General features: G+C 35.1%; 1 long non-coding RNA gene across 1 annotated transcript in view; it reads right to left on the bottom strand.

Annotated features, from left to right (window-relative positions):
• Positions 1–299: 299 nt before the first annotated feature.
• Positions 300–20920, bottom strand: part of LOC122213252 — an 85874-nt gene continuing 65253 nt past the window's right edge. Inside the window, exon 4 of the long non-coding RNA XR_006199456.1 lies at positions 300–413. This is a non-coding gene — a long non-coding RNA (uncharacterized LOC122213252). The remainder of the gene's footprint in view (positions 414–20920) is intronic.

Genomic DNA, 20920 nt, shown 5'->3' with positions numbered 1-20920 from the left:
TCTGTATGTCTCAATATATTATTTTTTATTTCTCTCTCATTTTTTTTTCCCATGGCCATACTACTCTCAATATACCTGATCTCACCCTATTCTTCTGATTCCTTTTTTGATCCATTGGTTGTTCATGAATGTGTTGTTACATCCCAAACAGATGGCAAAGCTGGGAGTTCATACATTTTCACCTTCCCATGGGAAAATCAAGGGCTGAGGGGTTTTTATTGGCACTGTGCTTATTGAGCTGTGCTGCCTTGGGGGTTAGAATAAAGCAGAAAAAATGACATTGCCCTTCTTACCCTGTTCAATTGTGTCTATTCTTGGGTATTTTTATCCCAGTGCGGTGTTGGGACCTCTCTGCTGGATTTCTGGACTCCCACACACATACTCTCATCCATGGGTTGTCAAAATTGGTTTTTCTGTGGGAGAAATGAAGGCTGAAAACCTATCTTGCTGACATTTCCTTAAAGAAACTAAAATTCACCCTTAAAAGTTGTTTTCAGCATGATAAAAACAATGCTAGGTACATACCAATCACTTGAGAAAGGACAATTAAGGAGAATATTAGATCCACACAACATAATAAAAAATAATGTAAATCCCACTGTTTCATAAAGTTTTTAGCTCATTTCCAAGTTCCTATTACTTATATGTATGTTTTTATAGTAACCAAATTTATTTGATTTTATAATTAATTATAATTTAGAACTCTCAAGACTTAAAAATAATAGACAAATTTGGTATAATCCATAAGGTAAACTGTTCAATTGTATTCTTATATCTATTGAGTAAATATATAATAAAATCATTTAAGTGATATAGTATCAATTCAACATGTACTTTTTTTGAGGTGTTGGGGGGGGGGGGGAGTGAGAGGAAGAATTGTAAGCAGGCTCCACGCCCAGAGCACAGACTAACATGGGGTTCAGTCTCACAACTGTGAGATCATGACTTGAACCAAAATCAAGGGTTGGATGCTTAACCGACTGAGCCACATAGACGCCCCTATTTTAACCTTTTAATAATTACTCACTGGATGCCTCAATTATAGAAAACATATTGTTAGTTGCCAGATGCAGAGCAAGAAATAAAACAAAATTCCAACCTTAAGGAATTTGTAGTCTATATAAAAAGATAGACAATACATAAGTAAACAAATAAATATGTGAAATATAGTTTTTGAATAAAAACTTTTTATTTCATCTTTTCTATCAAAGTCATCACAAGAATAAAAAGTCACCAAAAGAATAAAAAAGAGAAAATATATCTTTTGGAATAAAGCCCCACTCATGGTCTCAAAGGAGATACTAAGAAGCTTGTTTGGCAAATGTTTTGAATTTGGGAACAAAGACAGAACTAATCTTGAGAGCTAATACATACCTTTCAGACATTAGGGAAAATTTTTATTTCCCTGGAAGTAAACTATAAAGGGCTGAATGGGCTATTCACTGATCCTATGATTAAAGTAACTAAATCTAGTAGCATAGGTGAGCTGTGGTAATAGAGAGAATGTCCCTGTAGATACATTATTTGATCACACTAAATGGAAAAGAGAGTGAAACAGAAGAAGATAACTTATTTTCAATATCTATGTTGCATGCTTGTGACAGATGAAAGTGACAAAAATAAGTAGAATGAAGACAAGAAAGCAGCAAACTCCAGATAATAGTACTAACAGCTTTGCTATAATGGGATTAGAGTAAACCACTGCAATCTCATAAGTGCTAAAATCTAGGTGGAAAATATTTCAGTGTATCTCACTGATTGGTGAAAAAGTGTTGAAAATCACAAACTTGAATAGAAATTATAGACTGTCTTTTACTTTGGTATTCTTTATCATGTAGCAATAATTATACAATGGCTGTAACAGAAAAAAAAAAAAAAAAACTTCTATAGTACCTATGTACAAATGTCAGGGCTTCACAAAGTTTAATACAGAATCAACACAAAAAACTACACACAAAGGGAAAAATGAGCTCCCATGTAATGCCTCTAAGGGTGATACAGTATCTAGAATGTGTTTAAAACGAGTGAATTAAGTCAACTTGTCCTCTTTACAAAGGCAAATGAGCTACAGTAAGAAGGTATCTTTGATGAACTAGGCGCCAGTGGTTGTAGTATCAAGGCAGGGCATGAAAAATCCCACTTTTATAACAAATTCTTTAGTCTTACAAGATGATTATGGCAGATTGGATATCAATTTGAATCAGATATGGATATAGGGCATTATGCTGCCATCATTGTATTTGGGTCTTATCTAAGATCCGAATTGGAACTATTATGTTCTTCTGCTTACTCCCCCACTCATGATCACTATTCTACAGATAAGTCTTTGATTTTATTCAGTGCTGATGTGTTTAGACATCTCCATATAGCTTATGATATTTGGCCTGTCTTATCTACCTCTACTTGTGACCGGCCGGCTGAAAATATCTTACTCAAATAATTTCTCGGGGAAGGAGGTTAATCTCTGTTGTCCCCTTAAGGAGCCATTTTCTTGAGAAGAGCATTTGTGTCTTTTATTGTTCAGCACATAACACAAAAGAAGTACAAAATCTCATATATAGGAACCCTAACTTCCCTGGCACATAATACATGTTTCCATGTTTGCCTTGGATGATCTAGACTTCTTTTAACTGTACTGTTTTAATTTGCTGAGTCTTCTCAACAAAGTACATCAATACTTCAATAGGGTCCTAAGACAAAAGATAAAAGAAATCCCTCTATAATGGAAGGTCATACTTGTTTAGATTACGGTGCCCATTATCTAGTCAAACACTAGTATAAATGTTGCTGTGAAAGCATTTCTAATGTGATTAACATTTTTACCATCAGTTAACTTTAAGTAAAGGAGATTACTTCCCATCCTTCACCTAGGGTAATTCAGGTCCTGGGTTTCAAGTAAAAAACTGAGTGTATGTGCTGGGATAGGGATGAAAGTATAAGTTTACACTCCTAAAATTATTTAGGAAACTACTGCGGTAAATAGAGTATATTTAAAGACAAGGCACAACTTTGCCCAACTAGGTAAGGTTTGCACAAGTGGTGACATCTGTATGATCATGATCCAATAAACAGACTGAGACCCTCTATAAATCTGGTAGGGTCCATGAAAATCCCATGATGGGTATTGGCCATCACCATTGGAAATCTTCCAGACTGCTTTGTGCTTCACCTCTTATGCTTTCCTATTTCTTCTATATCTTGTCTTCCTAGCCCTGGAAACATACTTGCCTCTATATTCATGCTTGCATCTATATTCCAAATTTTACCTAAGTCACTTCTATTTATAAAGAACTATTTTGAATATTTACTCCACTATGACTTCGGCACCAATGTCCCAGTTCCTTTTATGTGTTGTAGATATGAAATGCTTCAAGGGTTCTTTGTTCCAGCCCTTCAGGACCAACTGTCGAATCCTGTTTCCTGACACCTTAAATATCTTAGTTCTTTAAAAGTTAAAAAAAAAAAAAAGACATTTTAAATTCTGAACATTTTTCAATTTGTCAGGAGAATGTATATAGCTTTTGGACACAAGTTTAACTATCTTAACTACTTGAATTTATTTAATTGTGTATTTCCCTTAAGATAATTCCCTTAAGATGTTGCTTAACAAATTGATGTAGCTAATGCTTACATTCTTTTAATAATGAAACATAAAGACATTTTTTCTCTTTTTTCTTGATTCATTACACATCATGTTATTTGAAGTGACTTGGTTATTTGAAGCTGCTATCAGAAAGAATAGCTAATTTTTTCTTGTGCCTATGATCACAAGTACCTTTCAATGACCACATTTCATAGCCAATTATTCATTGTTTCTGTTTCCTAGGGTTATAACTAACTCACTCAAATACTCTCATGGTGATTTTGTTTCTCCCTTTCATTTTGTGTGTGTGTGTGTGTGTGTGTCTGACATACATCTTTAATAACGTTGTATTCTTTTAGTTCAGTATCTCTATGTATTTATGCTTCTTAGTAATTTTATGGATATGTCTGACATATAAGTACAAATCTATGTATAATTTATTGATGTATTTAGAGGATAAAAGAAATTTAATTTCTATAAGTACCTTCAACTTTAAAATTATCTTTTCTGTACATGTGTGTGTATATGTGTTATGTGTGGGTTTAGGTAAATTGTCTTCATTTTCTTAGGAATCTCTTTAATCTTTAATGATTGGTTTAAATATTTTTCTATGTCTACTTCTCTTAGAAATACAAAAGATGACTTCCTTCATCTGCCTCTATTGCCAATTCTGTTTCTTTCTTTTTGACTATGCCACCAAATGCTAGTTTTCTCAAAATGGCTAGGTTCCTTAAATCCATCCGTGGATCTTCCATGTACATTTCTCTTTTTGCATCTCCTATTAAGTTATGCTCTCTTATGTTTGCAGGCAGAGAACAATAAATTTGTTTTATTATTATTTTTTTTTAATTCTAGGTTAATATTTGACATGCCAGCAAATCTCACAGTTAGTTGAAAATGAAAGGAACAACCACATCTCTAAATTCTAACTTTCCAATGGAATATAGTACATGCTGTTCCCAGTTGGACACTGTAATGTACCAACAATATTAATTTGGAAGCTTTCCAAAGGTAGAATTACTCTAGCTCTTTCTTTGCTTTCTGGCTGCCAGAATTCTGTCTACCCCACACTGTACTTCGATTATGTGCACAGATCATTATTGCCATTTTACCATCTGATTGTGTAAAGCATTTCATTCTCTCCACTGTTATAACTAATCCACCCATGCTTTGTAACACCAGATGGTAGGCATCCACAGCCAGTCCTAGTTAATCTGCAAACGTTCTCCATGAATACTCCATTTTTATTAGCATTTGGAAGACATTAGATTAAGAAATCAACATTGCAGAACCTTGCACATAGCCACCTTTAGTTAACGCCAAGTAGGCTGATCAAGAGATTACACTGATTATCAGAAATTCATTTTAACTTGCTATCCTTAAGTTTTAACACTTAAAATCTAGTCCACAAATTTCCAGGAGATACATTTCTGGACACCCACACAAAATTTTACATAAACTATGTGGTACTAGGAAGAATTCCTGTTCATATCACATGTGTCCCTATTGGCTCGCTAAAACTCTAGGTGTCTCCTCTTTCATCACCAATGTTCGCTCTACATGCCACTTGCTCTTCCACTGACTTCTTCTGCTGAGTCAGCTCTCTGTTAATTGTATCATGATGCTGATGATCTTAAAACCTGCACAATTCTGTTGAAATTTTCTAGAGGTTCTGCTACTATTGCTGCTACTGATTCAAAGACACACTAATTATAATAACTTTTAGTAGACACTAGTATAAATCCATGATCTCTTTGGTAGTCCATGAACAAGACTACCTTTGGTATATTTTGTGTCCAAAAAGATACAGTATATGTATGTGTACCAAAAATGTAAGTACATAACAGTGATGCAATAAGAAATTCTGTTGTGTGGATGGCAGATATATTCTCTATGTTCCTCACTTCAGCGAAGTAAGTATTTCTAGAGAACGGAGAGTATCAAAGCACAAAGTGTTGGTAAGACAAGGATACAGGAATGTATCAGAAAACTGACAATGAGGCCAGTAAGTAGAAGGAAAAGCAGGAGAGCATGATGCCCTTCAAATGAAGTGAAGATTGCTTTTCAAGAATGAGAAATGATTATTATATTTAATAAAGGGTGATTATTAATAATTTAGCAAAGGCATTTTTGATAAAATAGCAGAAGAAGACAAAAGTTCTATTGGATTGGTTCCAAAAGAGAATTAAAAAAAGGAATTGGAAACAATTACCATAGTCAACATTAGAAATTTTACAGTAAAGAAGAGAGGTTATAGCTGGAGAGGGATGTGATGTCAAAAGATAGTTTTCTTAAAATGAGAATGTAAGATATTTGTATTTTAATAAGGCTGTGATACAGTAAGAAGAAAAAATATTGACAGAGGAGAGGAACAGACAGTTTGCTGAAGTAATGACTCTATGGAGACGAGAGAAGCTAGGATCTGTACACAAATGGAAAGCTGGCCTAGTTGGGTACCAGAGAGTTCTTCCAAAGTAATAGAAAAGGCAGGGGAAATGGTCACAGATGCAGGGAGATAGATTGGGAGAAAGGCAGTCATGGAAATTTTCTGGTTATTGTTTCTACCTTCTCAAGCAAATAGGAAACAATATTATAGATTGAGGTTGAGGACAGGAGTGAGATGTTGGAAGTTTGAGGAGAGAGAAGAAAGTGTGACATAATTATGTGTATGTGTAGGAGAGTGAGGGGACCCGACAAATGCAGTGTGAATGCTGGCCATTGAGCCTTGTGTTCTCATTAGTCTGGATTTCTCCCTCCAGGATTGCAAGTTTTGGTGGGATTGGAGGACCAGTGAAGTCAGGAAAAAAATATAAAGAATGAGGGGCGCCTGGGTGGCTCAGTCGGTTAAGTAAATGTCTGACTTCGGCTCAGGTCATGATCTCACAGTTTGTGAGTTCGAGCCCCACATTGGGCTCTGTGCTGACGGCTCAGAGCCTGGAGCCTGCTTCAGATTCTGTATCTCCCTCTCTCTGCCTCTCCCCCATTTGGGCTCTGTCTGTTTCTCTCTCTCTCTCAAAAATAAATAAAATGTAAAAAAAAAAAAAAATATAAAAAAATACAAAGAGTGAGCGAGCTGGAAAGATGGCTTGTGTTATTAGCAGAATGAGATCCTTGAAACTGAAAATATGTAGAGTTTGCGATTACTGGTCAGGCTATAACTAAAGAGGACAGAATTCAGCACATTATTTTTAGAGATATAATCAAAGAACTGAGAATCAGGTTTCAATGGGTCATCAACAGGGAAGTTAAAATCACAAAGAATTCTGTCTGTTCCTCTGACATTATTCTAGTCCAGGTAATAAACACTAAGCTCTGTATACACTATTTAAAATAGTTTCTTAAATTATTTTCTTGGATACAGATTTTTTTTTCTTCTCAAGCCATTTCCTATAATACATCCAATGATTACTTTTTAATACATCTTCCTCCTTCTTTCTGAATGCAGATAGAAGCCACAATGATTTCAGAAGGTGCACACTTCTGAAACCTTTCTCTAATTGTCTATGTTGGAATTCCTCAAAGTGGAACAAGATACACGAGATTAGGAGGATGGTTTAGAGCATAGCTTAGCTAGCAGAGGCCCTACGAATGTAAACTCTCAGATTCCTCTCTGATTTTCCATGATCAAATCCACCTCCACTCCCTTGCTTCAGCAAAGGATGCCTAAATAGAACTTAGCTAGTCTCCAGTGAGATCTAGAGAAACAAGTATAGCAGGAAACACGTATCAAGCTAGGTGGAGGGAAGGAAGGGCCAAGGTATTATTTTCTGAGCTCCTTCCACTAATGATGAGGTATCTGTTCCTTATTCAGACTCTATTCTCTAGATTCTGGAGAGACAGCATCTTTACGATACAGATTCATAGCTGTTCTGTTCTAGCTGTCCAGAAGCCCCCAAAGCCGAGGTTGGTTTTAGCACAGTCCCTGAAACTTCCGCCTGGCAATAGCTCAGTTCTCTAATCTCTAGGCTGAGGGGTAGCCAAAATTTCCACAGAAAGCTTCAGCAGTTTAAGGTTGAATTCATCTGAAGTTACCTGTATTGTTACTTTTAACTGAGAGTTTGTCTTTGAGCTCTACCTGGGATCTTGAAAACAAGAAAAGGAAGGATGCATCTGGCACCTTCCTTTCCTCCCTGCTTCAGTGTTTCCCTATCCTGCCTCAGACTTCAGACTGAGAACAAAATTGTCTCCATTTATCTTCAACAAGGAAAAAGAGACTTTAAAGTAGAGGGAGTTTCTTAGCTTTGCCTGCATTCCTATAACCTTAACCAGAGCCCAGAACTTATTGATAGCCCCAGCTTGAGAATTCTGGCCCAAGAACCCAGGCGTTCCCAAGCCCTTAAACTTCTATTAAAGCTTTTCAAATTTTAAAAAATAAACAGCAAATTATTTTGGTCCAATACTTACAACCCTTTGGTGATTCCTTTATTTACAAGGGAATACAGGATCTCTTCTCTAGAAGCCTCCACAGATCCCTTCAGAAGATTCTCCCTTCACCCTTTATAAACCATCCTGAGGGGTATGCACACGTGCTTCCTCTCCACGAGTGAGCTATGTCTAATGTGCATCCCCATTCTCGCTGCCTGGCAAAACGCACCTCATCCTGAAGGTGTCAACTTCTGCTTCAGGACTGCACTAAGCTTTCTAAGCCAAGGTGAGTTTTACTTGCTTCACTGTCATAGTCTCTCCACTATCTTAACTCCCATCCTCCTATTGTGATTTATTGTAACATGTTGTTTCTGCCACTGAACTCTAACTGTTCATGACAGCAACAGGCATCTCTGTCTTCTTGACTGTAGGATTCCCTATACTTAGCACACAGTTCCTTAAGCATATAGTTCTCATTTAAAAAAAAAAAAAAGTTAAATAGAATAATGCTAAGCAAATGAGTTAAATGGATCAGTAAATAACCAATTCTGCTTGTTTGCTTCATGATAAGGTTGTTAACTTTTTATACCTGAATTGCTGAAATTGGTATCTAGCTTTTCCTGTTTAACTTCTACTGAAACTGCTGGCATCATTGTTGCTGGAGAAATCCAGACTAATGAGAACACAAGGTTCAATGGCCAGCATTCACACTGCATTTGTGGCTCTCCACAGAGGCATGCAGTGAGACAGTTCTTTTATTTTTTATTGAACTCTAATCCATTCCTTTCATCCTACATCTCAAACATAAGCTCTGGGAAGATAAGTAAGTTTTGGCATAAGGTTACTTCATTCTTTACTTGTTACTTTTCTTTCTAATTTCCAAATAAAATTTTCTACAATTTCTATAATGTGTACCTAATCATGATAGCTTTCTAACAACTGGGTATGATCTTTCTTTAAAAAAAACACAACAAAAAACCTTTTTTTTAAGGTCTATTTACTTATTTTGAAAGACAGAGCACTAGTGGGAGAGGTGCAGAGAGAAACGGAAAGGGAGAAAATCCCAGGCAAGCTCCACCCTGTCAGCGTGGAGCTGGACACAGGGGTTGGAACCCAGGAACCATGAGATCATCAGCTGCACTAAAGTCAAGAGTCAGATGCTCAACCAACTGAGCCTCCCTGGTGCCCCTCACCCCCCCCCCCCCCGCCCGCCGGATATCACATTTTAAATTCTAATATTTAGCTATAAATTTGTGTGTGTGTGTGTGTGTGTGTGTGTCTAATTTTTTAAACTGTTCAGTCAAAACTTTCATTCATCTCTTTCTCTACCTATAGAAACCTGATTCTCTCTTTGATGCCACTCTTTTCGAGACATTTTGTGATCCCCATATCACAGCTGTTTTCTACCTCCCACGTTCTCCCCCACTCTGTAGTAACTGCCAAATTTACAAGTTATTTCAGTGCTTCCGTGACTGGTACACTTTACTGGAACTTATGCTTTTTGAGAGGAGCAGCCACATGGTTTTCATTTTGTGTCCTATGCAATCCTTGGTATAATATCTTGCATGTTGTTTATTTATGACAATATTGTGTTAAATGGCTGAATGTTCTTAACTATTATAAACCTGGATAATACTCAACTCAAACAAAATATAGTAAATTTTCTTCTATATATTAAATAGGGAAAATGGAGGAAGCAGGTTTCATCCTGAATATTTTTTCATTGTTCAAGATTTAAAGTATCTCAATTCACCTCAGCAACAATGAACCAGAATCAAGTATAATTAAAGCAATGAAATCTTTTTTTTTTTTTTTAACGTTTATTTATTTTTGAGACAGAGAGAGACAGAGCATGAACGGGGGAGGGTCAGAGAGAGGGAGACACAGAATCTGAAACAGGCTTCAGGCTCTGAGCTGTCAGCACAGAGCCAGACGCGGGGCTCGAACTCACGGACCGCGAGATCATGACCTGAGCCGAAGTCGGCCGCTTAACCGACTGAGCCACCCAGGTGCCCCTAAAGCAATGAAATCTTACAAGCCTGGCATTTCAATAATGAGATCCCAAATAGAAATGCATTTCATATAAAATTTAACTTATGTCTACATGTTATTACATGTAAATAATTATTTCATGCAAATTCACATTTTTAAAAAATATTTTATTGGAAAAGTGACGTTTTGTAAAAAGTTAGAAAGAAAAAAATTACAATATGTCCTCTTAGCCACTTTTCCTCTGCCAAAAAATTAATGAAGTGGTTAGTACAACTTATAAGAATGATGAGTGAAGTATACAGTTTCAAATACAGGAATCAAGCTTCAGGTTACATCCTGGAAAAGTGGCCAGGTGGGGAGCAATAAATGATAGATGGTATTTTTGAGTGTAGTGTTTGCGAAGCATATGGCCATTTAGATTAGCTGGGTTTCTAATTTACTTTCGGTGTAGTGAAAATCCTCTTATTTTACAATGTTTGAAATTATATAGGTTCTTTTTTAAATTTAAGACTGCTTTTCTGAAATAAAAATAAGAAATTGATAAATGTGTCATGTTTATTATTTGCTTTATTATGAACATTAGTATATGTTAATAAAATCATAAAACACTATTACTATTTTTAACATATTAGGAAAGCTTTCACAGAAGCTCTTTTTAATCATTAATATGTTTAGCCAATAAAACCCTCAGTCATTGCCTTCAGGTATTTCTCAAAACAGAAATGCAACATAAACCTGAAAGATTTAATAATTGGTGTTCTACCAAACTATATTACCAGTTGTAGAATACCAAAATTGGAAATGCTTAGCAATTCCAGAAGTACCATTATTGAAAGTAACTCAAAGGAAAGAAATATTCCTAATGTTCCTTATTTTCCTAAGAAAGCTTTAAAAAATCATTTTCCAAAGTGTTCTACATATCACTGTGTATCAAACACAATATTAAGTGTAGTTGCAAGTTGGAGAAACAAATATGTAAGCAAATTAAATGTGCATACCATGAAAAACATTCCAGAAATGTTTCATAGGACAAAGCATATAGGCTCTTCCATTGTCTTTCAAATAATCTATGCAGTTCTCTCAATAAAGGTACCATATTTTTAAACATTTTGGAAATCTGCCTTAAATTTACCCCAGGGGTACCTGGGTGGCACAGTTAGTTGAGCATTAGATTTCGGCTCAGGTCATGATCTCCTGTTTCATGAGTTCCCACATAGGGTTCACTGCTATCACTACAGAGTCCGCTTCAGATCCTCTCTCTCTCTCTCTCTCTCTCTCTCTGCCCCTCCCCCGCTTGCACTCTCTCAAAAATAAAAACTTTTTTTAAAAAAAATTGTACTTCAAGCTAATGTAAAAAGTCATATAAGTTCTTTCAATATTTGGGACACCTACATGGCTCAGTTGGTTAAGCAACGGACTCTTAGTTTAGCTCAGGTCATTCATGATCTCATAGTCATGAGGGCAAGCCCTGAATTGAGCTCTGTGATGTCAGTGTGTTGCCTGCTTGGGATTCTCAATCTCTCCCTCTGTCTCTGCCTCTCCCCCACTTCTGCACACTCACTCTCTCTCTCAAAATAAATAAACTTGTAAAAAAAAAAAAAAAAGAATCTCTCCCAATACTTTTTAGAAACATCTCTTTTTGGATTAATATCCATGTTACTTACCTGGAATGCTAACTTAGTCCCTAGACTTTGGCTTTATGTAATTTCCACTATATATTTTTAATAAAATATGACCTTGTGGATAAAAATTATTCACTATTAAAGCTTTAACAAGACAATATGACAGAGGCTTTACCCCCATTTTTAAAGCTAGTTTTCCAAAGTTGGTTGCTTTAGAAATGAGAGCAAAACTTAAATAAATATTTAGAATCAAAAGCTTTCTACTTCATTAGGGATGCTTTTATTTATTGAATGTTTGGCACATTCTATAGATCACAATATTAGTTTATTAGAAATTTTACACTTAAAAGTTGGTCATTCAGTTAGATATTAAAAGCAAGTTGAAAATAATATCAAGGGGACTTAAAAGCATATTGCTTATTTTTCTTATTAGAAAAATCTAATTGGCAATAAAATTTGTAATAGTCTGAAATCATGAAATAAAAGAATTAAGGAAAAATTCTTAAGAAAAAACACATAGTGTCAAAAAATATCCCTAGATGCAAAGATTGGTTGTAAAATGTCCTACTTTCTAAATTTAGTTAGGGTAAATTTAGTAATATTTCTACCATCTTCAATTTATTAACTAGCTCCTGCTTCTGCTATTAAACAAATCATGTTCATACAGGTAACAATTATTCCTTATGAATACATATATTTGATGCATTAAATATATATTGACTGCCTTTGTATATGAGCAATTTTATGGGATACAGGGGCACAGATTTTTTTTTAATTTGGACTTATTTTTACTATGTAGATTAGATAATCAGAATTATTAATAATATAATATAAATTATCTAAGTGTTTTAAGGAGCAAGCAAAACAAGGTTGCAAATATCAGAGTAAAAATGTGAATTTTGTTAAGATGTAAAAAATTAGAAGAATGTACACAAATGTGGCATTTGAGCTGACCTTTGAATGATGAATAGTTTGAAAGGAAACAACAGGAGAAGAGCATTGGAGCACAAAAAAATGACGTAAGAAAAACTGAGAGGGTATTGTGGGTAAGTAATAGGGTGAAGTGGTAGGAAATGAGACAATATGTTGGCACTTCCTATCAGTAGGCTTTTATACCATGTTAAAGAACTGGGCTACAGAATGTGTTTTAACATGGAATTCCTAAATATATTTGAGCAAGAAAGTTGCTTTTTGAGAAAGAGAGATGAACAGACATATTTTCATTGGAATTCCTATGAGGTAGATAAAATATTAGAAGAAAGGTCAATATTGGCTTTATTTTATCAGTTTGTTTTATCTACTAAATTTTTAGAGAGCACAGTCTGCATTTGGCATATTTATATTTACACTTTGGAAGACAACACATACATATACACACATGCATTTGGAAGGAAATAGTTCTGGGGGTGTGTATGTGTGTTATAAATTTTATATATATATTATATATATGATTTATATTTTTAATATACTTGTATTTTTTATATATATTCATTTAGTGATTCAAAGAAGGATACACTATTCTGATTCTTTAAACTAAATTTACAAACTACTAACTTCGGTTATAGAAGTTGGTCATTCTTAATGATACCTGCTTTATATTTTTAATTTATCATTTTTCTGATGAAATAAAGATGTAAATCAGAAAGAAAAGTATTTAATTTGGTAGCAGCTGTATTTCCTCACATTGTTCACAGATGGACAGAAACAGCAACAGGAAAGCTAATCTGTAGTTTGGTGACGAAGTCATATACAGTGTTTTCTTAGATTGGCATCAGAACTTCTTTTTGAATATTTATGGCTACAAAATCATCTTGATTTTCGAAACCCCAGTTTAATAATCTATCATTTTTTAGATCCAACTTAGCAATTTGAAGTGATAATTTTTATAATTTCAATGCCTTTAATCTTAAAGCAAATAATGTTCCTTGATTTTACTTGACTGGACATAAGACACTGGGTTTATTTAATTGCCATCAAACCATTTTATTAATTCCAAATTGAGATAATGGTAAGAGTAGACTATTTAGCCTATCTTTCATATGAAAATATACCTCATCAGACTACCTAACTTTGTTGTAGTTCTGTCAACCATTTTTACTCCTCCATACATGCCAATTTCCATCTGGAATATTAATTATTTCAGAAGGATAAAGAATTATCTTAGCAATGGAAAATATGTGACAAATTGTGATAGTAACAGTGTTACTGTATCTTGGGATTTTCCTTTCACTCCCGTTCCTCCACTTCTTTTAGTCTTTTCTTGATGACATTGGCCAGCTGTACATGTTACTCAGTGCTACTTTCTCTCCAGAATTTCAAGTTTTCTTGACCACTCATCTTTCTTTACTTCCGCGGTTACTTTCCTCTTTCACCAACTTACACAGATATGCTTACTTTCTCTTTCACCAACTTAACACAGGTGCACGCTCACATACATTGTGGAAGTTAAAATGGACTTTATTAAAAACAATGAGACTAATGTTTGATTAGTGGAGGATGATCCATATGTAGTTTGAATGTAACCTTTGTATTATATTTTTGTGTGTGTTAATTTTGGAGTACTTCATAAATGCATGCTAATTTGGAAAAAAAAAAAAAAAAAGGTTTGCCAAAAGCTACAACAAGCTAAAACCTAATATGTATCAAATAAAATATAATTTAACAATTAATTCAATATTTAATATAAGAATCAAAATGTATTGGTTTCAAAAGAAAACATCAATAAAACGACCAGACCTAAGACACAAAGCAATTTTGATAACAATGTTTAATGGCACTGTTTCATAGAAAATCTAAGTAAATAAATATTTAAACATTTAAAATAAGTAGAACAAATTTAAATCCTTGAACAGATTAAAACTTTCTAACATTTAACTTTTTTCATGGAAAAAAACAGAACTTCTCAGGAAAACACTGTCTCATTTTCCAACCAGCAAGCTACCATTCCACTGGTATTGGTATCTACATGCTTTACTTATCCTCAACAGCAAACGGATGAACTCTCTCTTCCTCTATATAAGATTCTGGTGGACTAAAAATAACTGTACATGCGTTTGCTATGCCTCCCATTAACAAGTGAACTCTTATTTCCCTTCCCTTGAATCTTACTGAATGTAGGAATTTGCCTGATAGATTGTAACAGAGAGAAGTTCTGTGCATTTTTAGCTAGGTCATTAGATACTATGCAGCTTTTGCCGAGACTCTCTTGGTCCTGTTTCTTTCAGGTCCTCAAGCCACGTGTAAGATTGTGGCAGCTGTAAGGCTACTCTGTTAAATAGGCGATATGAAGGCATTTTGGTCAACAGTCCCAGCTAAACCCTGTCTTAGTCTAAGTCATCCCTGCCAAGGCACCAAATCTGAGAGAGAAGTCAGTTTAGTCCTCCAGATGAGCCTACTGGCCAGATAATTAACACTAGGGGATCTAGTCAACATCTCCTAAAGTAAGAGAACCACTCAGCTCAGGCCTGCACCAATTTCTGATTCGCAAAACTGTACAATATAATACACGGTATCCTGTTTTAAGCCAATAAATTCAGAGTGATTTTTTATGCAGCAATAGATGACAAGACAAAAATTAGTAACTTGTGCACTTGATTTCATCTACTTTATTATTTTCAGGTGTTCTGTTCCCTCATCACATCTTCACTCTTCAGCATTATTATTTCCCCCCATTGGTACAGGTTGTCCATTTCCATGTAACATGCTGTGATATTTTTCTTCTTCAAAAACAAGTTCTTATTACACACTATGTCTCCTTCCATCTAGTTTCCGTTTTGTATTTCCTTCATCCTCATTTCTATTAAGTTTTATACCAAAGTTTTCTAAAAAGTCCACTTAAATTGTCCTCATTTTCTCATTTCCTATCCCCTTTTTAATCCACTCCAAATATTCATATCTCACTGTCTTATCAGAGATACCTAATATTGTCAAATTTAATATCTACTTTTTAGTTATTAATTCAAACTCTCAAGAACATTTGATACTTTCTATGTAAAAATTTCTGTACTTATAGAAATTCTTTCTTCACTGTGTTTCTTAGGAAATACACTATTCTGCTTATTCCTTCTATTCCACAGGCCCCTCCTTTTCCACCTTCTTTTCTAATTTTGTCTCCTCTCTTTCTGAAAACAAAATGTTGGGATGTCCCCAGTCTCTTGTGCACGTCGAGGGATTGCATTTGACTGGAGAATGTACAGTTTCTTAGAAAAAGCAAAGTGGCAGTGTATACGAATAGAGAGAGTTGACAGAGGGAGTCCATGCCAGCTCCTTTCCTGAGGTAGGATACTAATTCAACTAAGCATGACAATAGGGAGGAGATGGTAAAGAGTAAAAGGAAGAGTAGACTGTGGAATCATTTTCTAGGAAAGCAGAGAGACTGAAAGGAAATTGGAATTAAAATATGATAGTTGGGAAGAACAGACGCCCCATTTGAGGTCAATGTTCATTGGGTCAGTCAGTATGTTTTAAAACAAGTTTCAATTACCCCCCCATCTGTGCATGCATACAGACAAAGATAAAAGTTCTTTATTCTTATCTAAGAATACTTATTCTTCTCTCTAGCTTCTTTATACTGCACAAAATTGAAGTCAGTCAAAAAAGCACAAGGGGAGATAGGAGGTAGCAAAAAAGCCTAAACTTGGCACGGAATCTCTTCTTTAACTATGTTTTTCTTTTCCTCCATACCACCCTTACTGGCACCAATGTCTTCACTTCCTCATGAAGCAATTAGGAAATTAGATTTGGTAGATAAGCTTAAAATAAGAAGAAGATTGAAACAATGACAGTAGAACACATTTAAGGATTGAGCTATTACATACTGTGCATTATAAATAAATGTCATCAATCATTTCCTGGTATTTATAAGTAAATAAAAATAAGTTTAAAAATCCTCACATTTTCGAGCACCTGGATGACTCAGCTGGTTAAGTGTCTGACTCTTCATTTCAGCTCAGGTCATGATCTTACAGTTCTTGAGATGAAGCCCCACATCAGGCTCCGATCTCACAGCACCAAGCCTGCTTGGGATTCTCTCTCTCCCTCTTTTTCTGCCCCTCCTCCACTTACATGCATGTTCTCTCACTCAAAAATGTGAAGATTCTTAAAAATCCTCACATTTTTGGGGCGCCTGGGTGGCTCAGTCAGTTAAGCGTCCGACTTCAGCTCAGGTCACGATCTCGCGGTCCGTGAGTTCGAGCCCCGCGTCAGGCTCTGGGCTGATGGCTCAGAGCCTGGAGCCTGCTTCCGATTCTGTGTCTTCCTCTCTCTCTGCCCCTCCCCCGTTCATGTTCTGTCTCTCTCGGTCCCAAAAATAAATAAACTAAATAAATAAATAAATAAATAAATAAAAATTTAAAAAAAAAAAAATCCTCACATTTTTCCTTCATATTTCAGATTTAACACACCATTTCAGGCAAAGACTGAGACATGCATAGACAATAAGGATAAATTCTAAGAAAATGGTACTCTAATTTTAATATAAATAATACACAATCTAAATTTAAGAGTTGAAATATTGAATCCCGTCCCAAGTCCTAGAACTGTGGTGAAAAAGATTCAGTACTGAACTTATTGGAAAAGCAAATGTAGTACTTATCAAATTTTATGAATCTCCTTGTTAAAATAAATTTCATCTCTATCTGCTGAACTCTTCTACATGAGAGACATAATAGTATAATGTGTGTGCGGTTTTTCTTTCAGTTCCCTCTCCCTGTCACAGGCCAATGTAGCATGTCAGAGTGCTTTGCAATACTAATGTCCTAAATGAATAGGTACTATGAGATATATACAAAGTTCCTTTTGGAAAATACTATACAAAATGTTATCTTCAATAATGTAATATGCATAGCGATTCAATGTTTTAAGCTAAGCCAAATTTATGAAATAATACTGATCATGTATCCATCCAAGGGAAAAATTGCTATATAGTAAGACTACAGGTTCATTCCTGAACTTTAAATTGGCCCCAGATCATGTTGTTTAATGCCAGCAAGGTGGTACAAAATAGTCTATATTTGTATTTTCCTAATATTCAATAGGCCGGCTTTTTTACAGATATTTAAATCAACCTGCCACACACACACACACACACACACACACACACACACATAAAGTTTATATATATATTCATATATATATGAATTAGAACAATGAAGTCGGTGTATATGGATGTTAAATAAATATAAAATACTTTTCTCAAATACTTCAAGTCAATTCATTTACTTTATTAATTAAAATTAATTAGGTTAAAGCTAGGCTACTGTAAAATCAAAAAGAAAAGAAAAGAAGAGAGAGAGAGAGACCCAATAAAACAGGAGGTTAAAGAATAAAAAAGGCTTGGGGCGCCTGGGTGGTGCAGTTGGTTAAGGGTCAGACTCTTGATTTTGGCTCAGGTCATGATCTCCTGGTTTTTAAGTTCGAGCCCCACGCCCAGCTCTGTGTTCAGAGTGTACAGCCTGCTTGGCATTCTCCATCTCTCCCTCTCTTTCTCTCTGCCCTTTCTCCTCCCCTCTCAAAATGAATAAATAAACTTAAAACAACAACAACAACAACAACAACAAAGGCTTTGTTACTGTTGTTTCTCTTTCAAACAATAGTCCTGAAATGTGCATTTTAAGTACAGAAAGCAGCTCCATTTCTCTGTTACACAGGATTGCTTCTAAAAAAGTAGTTGTTCCATTATCCCCTAAGAGATTTTAGTTCTCTGTCCTGGAAGGATGAGATTATCCAGGGCAAAGGCTTTCCTTTTAAGAAAGTAGATATGAAATACCATAGCAATTCTGCTTGAACTCCATTGGAAGTAAGCTAGTCACATGGTAACAGCAAGGGAAGACAGAAATGTAGTCTACACATGAGCAGTCATAACTCATAAAGAAAACAGCAATCAGTCATTCTTTCAAAATTACAGTGTTCATCTATTTTATGCTAACCTCTGTGCAGGACACTGTATTGGGTACTACATTATGGTGGAATATAAAAATACTTAAGAATTGGTTTCTGACCCACAGAAATGAGAGGATTAGATTTAACTGTAAGTGATGAATGATAGGGAGCTCTTATAAAGTATAGACATTTATTTCAAAGAAAGAAGGTCATATGGAACCTGAAGGATCAAGTAAGTTTTAGGAGTCTTAGAGGAAGACAAGGATTTATATAGATGGAAGTAGGAATGTGAAGCATTGAAAGCCATTCTTGTTAGGATGAGTAGAATGTGGGAAAATACAAATTTCCATTCTAAAATTATATGCAATGCAGTTATATTTTAGTAAGGATTCAGCTGAAAATTTAGAAAGTAGATATATAAAAGAAATAGAGTACTGAAAGCCAGAATATAAATTTGGGATGTTCTATAGTAACTAGTACTAAAAAAATAAAAAGTAATAATCAAAATACCACCCATTTAAAATATGGCCTTTCCAAGAACCACGTATATTTTAACAAATAAAGGAAAAACAAACACAATCCAATTAAAGAAAACCTGCAAGAAAGAGAAAATTTTTATGGCCAAAATAATGCCATAATAAAAAATAAATAAATAAAAGCAGTTCCCAGGAACATATGTTTTCCGGTACTTAATTCAAATAACAAGCTATTAGAGCAGATACCCATGTTTCTCTGTGAAATTCTATATATCCAAGTGATAAAACATTGCCAGAGATTAAATCTGTCATATCATGCTACAGAATAACAGCAGGGTCCCTAGAACTTATCAGAAATACTAACTTGCTGATATAGTAACCTAATGTGTCCCAGTTGTGAAACTCTCTTGATGAATTTGAAATTAACCCATGTCACTAAATAAAATGTCAGAAAATCAGCAGTGACTTCAAATAAAATGGAAATAGATGGTTACTTAAGTATAGAGCATCAAAATGTGTTTAATCACAGCTTTGTGGGGGGAAAAAGATAAAATCATTTAAGAACTTGCCCGTAATTGAAATGCAGCAACATGCCTCTATTCAACCTGATGATGGCCAACTGCAGTAACTGATGACCCAGGCAAAACATGAATATTATTTCACCCGAAACCTCTTGAATCCTCTCCTAAAATGCTTTGCTTCTTTAAGATGAACCTGACAGAATTTGACACTCACACAAAAGCCACGTATGGTAGGCTTGTACCAAGCATCACTGTGACATTCAGAGATATTCTGGTTTTGGCAACTGTTTGAGATTTGTGGCTCTCCTTTGACATTTACAAAGACTCTAAGACTATTTCCGAAAAGGGCTGGAGCATTTCACTAGATATGTGGTTTCTTCAAAGGCCACGTTCAGCTCAGATTAAAGTTTCTATGAAACTCTGGATGGAAATAATATGGGATCGGACTAGAAAAGTATTTATTTGATTTGAAATAAGAAAGGCAAAAGTAAACAGATGGCTGGTTCTACAAAAATCTAAATGACAGTGAAAAAATAAAAAGTCAACATTTCTTTAGTTGTTTTGTCTTTCTGATTGCTAAAGTTCCAACATGTTCTTGTTTGTCTTTTGTAGAATAACACTCATCGTACAGAATAATTCTCAGGGCTCTTTGAGTATACTCACACTAATTAGTACATCTTTTCAGGACACTTTTTTTTGGTACTTTAACAAGCTTAAACTATTGTAGAAATTTATTTTGCTTTAATGGATGTTGAGGTTAAGTTAGAAATCTATAAACCTCCTTGTTGGGTGAACCATGTTTAGGAAATTTATGTGAGTAACGAGATTTAGAAATACAGATAAAAATCCTGAGAGGATGTGAAATGCAGTGAGGGCAGTAGTAGGTTAGACTTTAAGCCACATTTTTGCTTCCTTCAGCTGTAATATTTTGATCTGTGTGAGTGTGATTTTGGTAACTAATAACTACCATGGAACATCTGCAAGGAAACAAGTATTTTTTATGTCAGAATTTAATAGGAAAGGCAGCTTTGAATAGTACTCAGAATTAGTTTTGGCAAGTGGAAAAAATCTCAAGTTTTTGCAGAAGAAAATATATATGTATATGTGTATATTCATAGTCATATTCATATTATGTATGTATGCACATATATCATGTATGCGTGTAAACTTGTACTGAAATGAAAGCTAGACAGGTATATATTTATGAAGGTGCTAATTTGGGTGTCTGTTGTTCTCCTCATAAAATTCACTGCCCTCTTTCTAGGAGAGATGGAGCCTATGAATGCCTGGTGTTTAGCAAGGATACAGAGCCATATCAGAGACCAGTCATGACTCACTCCATACCCAGGCCCCCCTCAAGCAGATGTTAGGTAGGGCTGGGGTTACACAGGGTCCACTTGGTAATAAATTTAATCTGCATTAGGGCTTTCAAAGGTTGGTAATGGATTCTAATAAGTCTCTACAGGGTAAGAGCCACACTAT

This window comes from Panthera leo, chromosome A1, assembly GCF_018350215.1.
Source record: "Panthera leo isolate Ple1 chromosome A1, P.leo_Ple1_pat1.1, whole genome shotgun sequence".
Classification (NCBI taxonomy): Eukaryota; Metazoa; Chordata; class Mammalia; order Carnivora; family Felidae; genus Panthera; species Panthera leo.
Note: the sequence above shows the minus strand (reverse complement) of the source record. Positions and strands in the feature narration are given on the sequence as shown.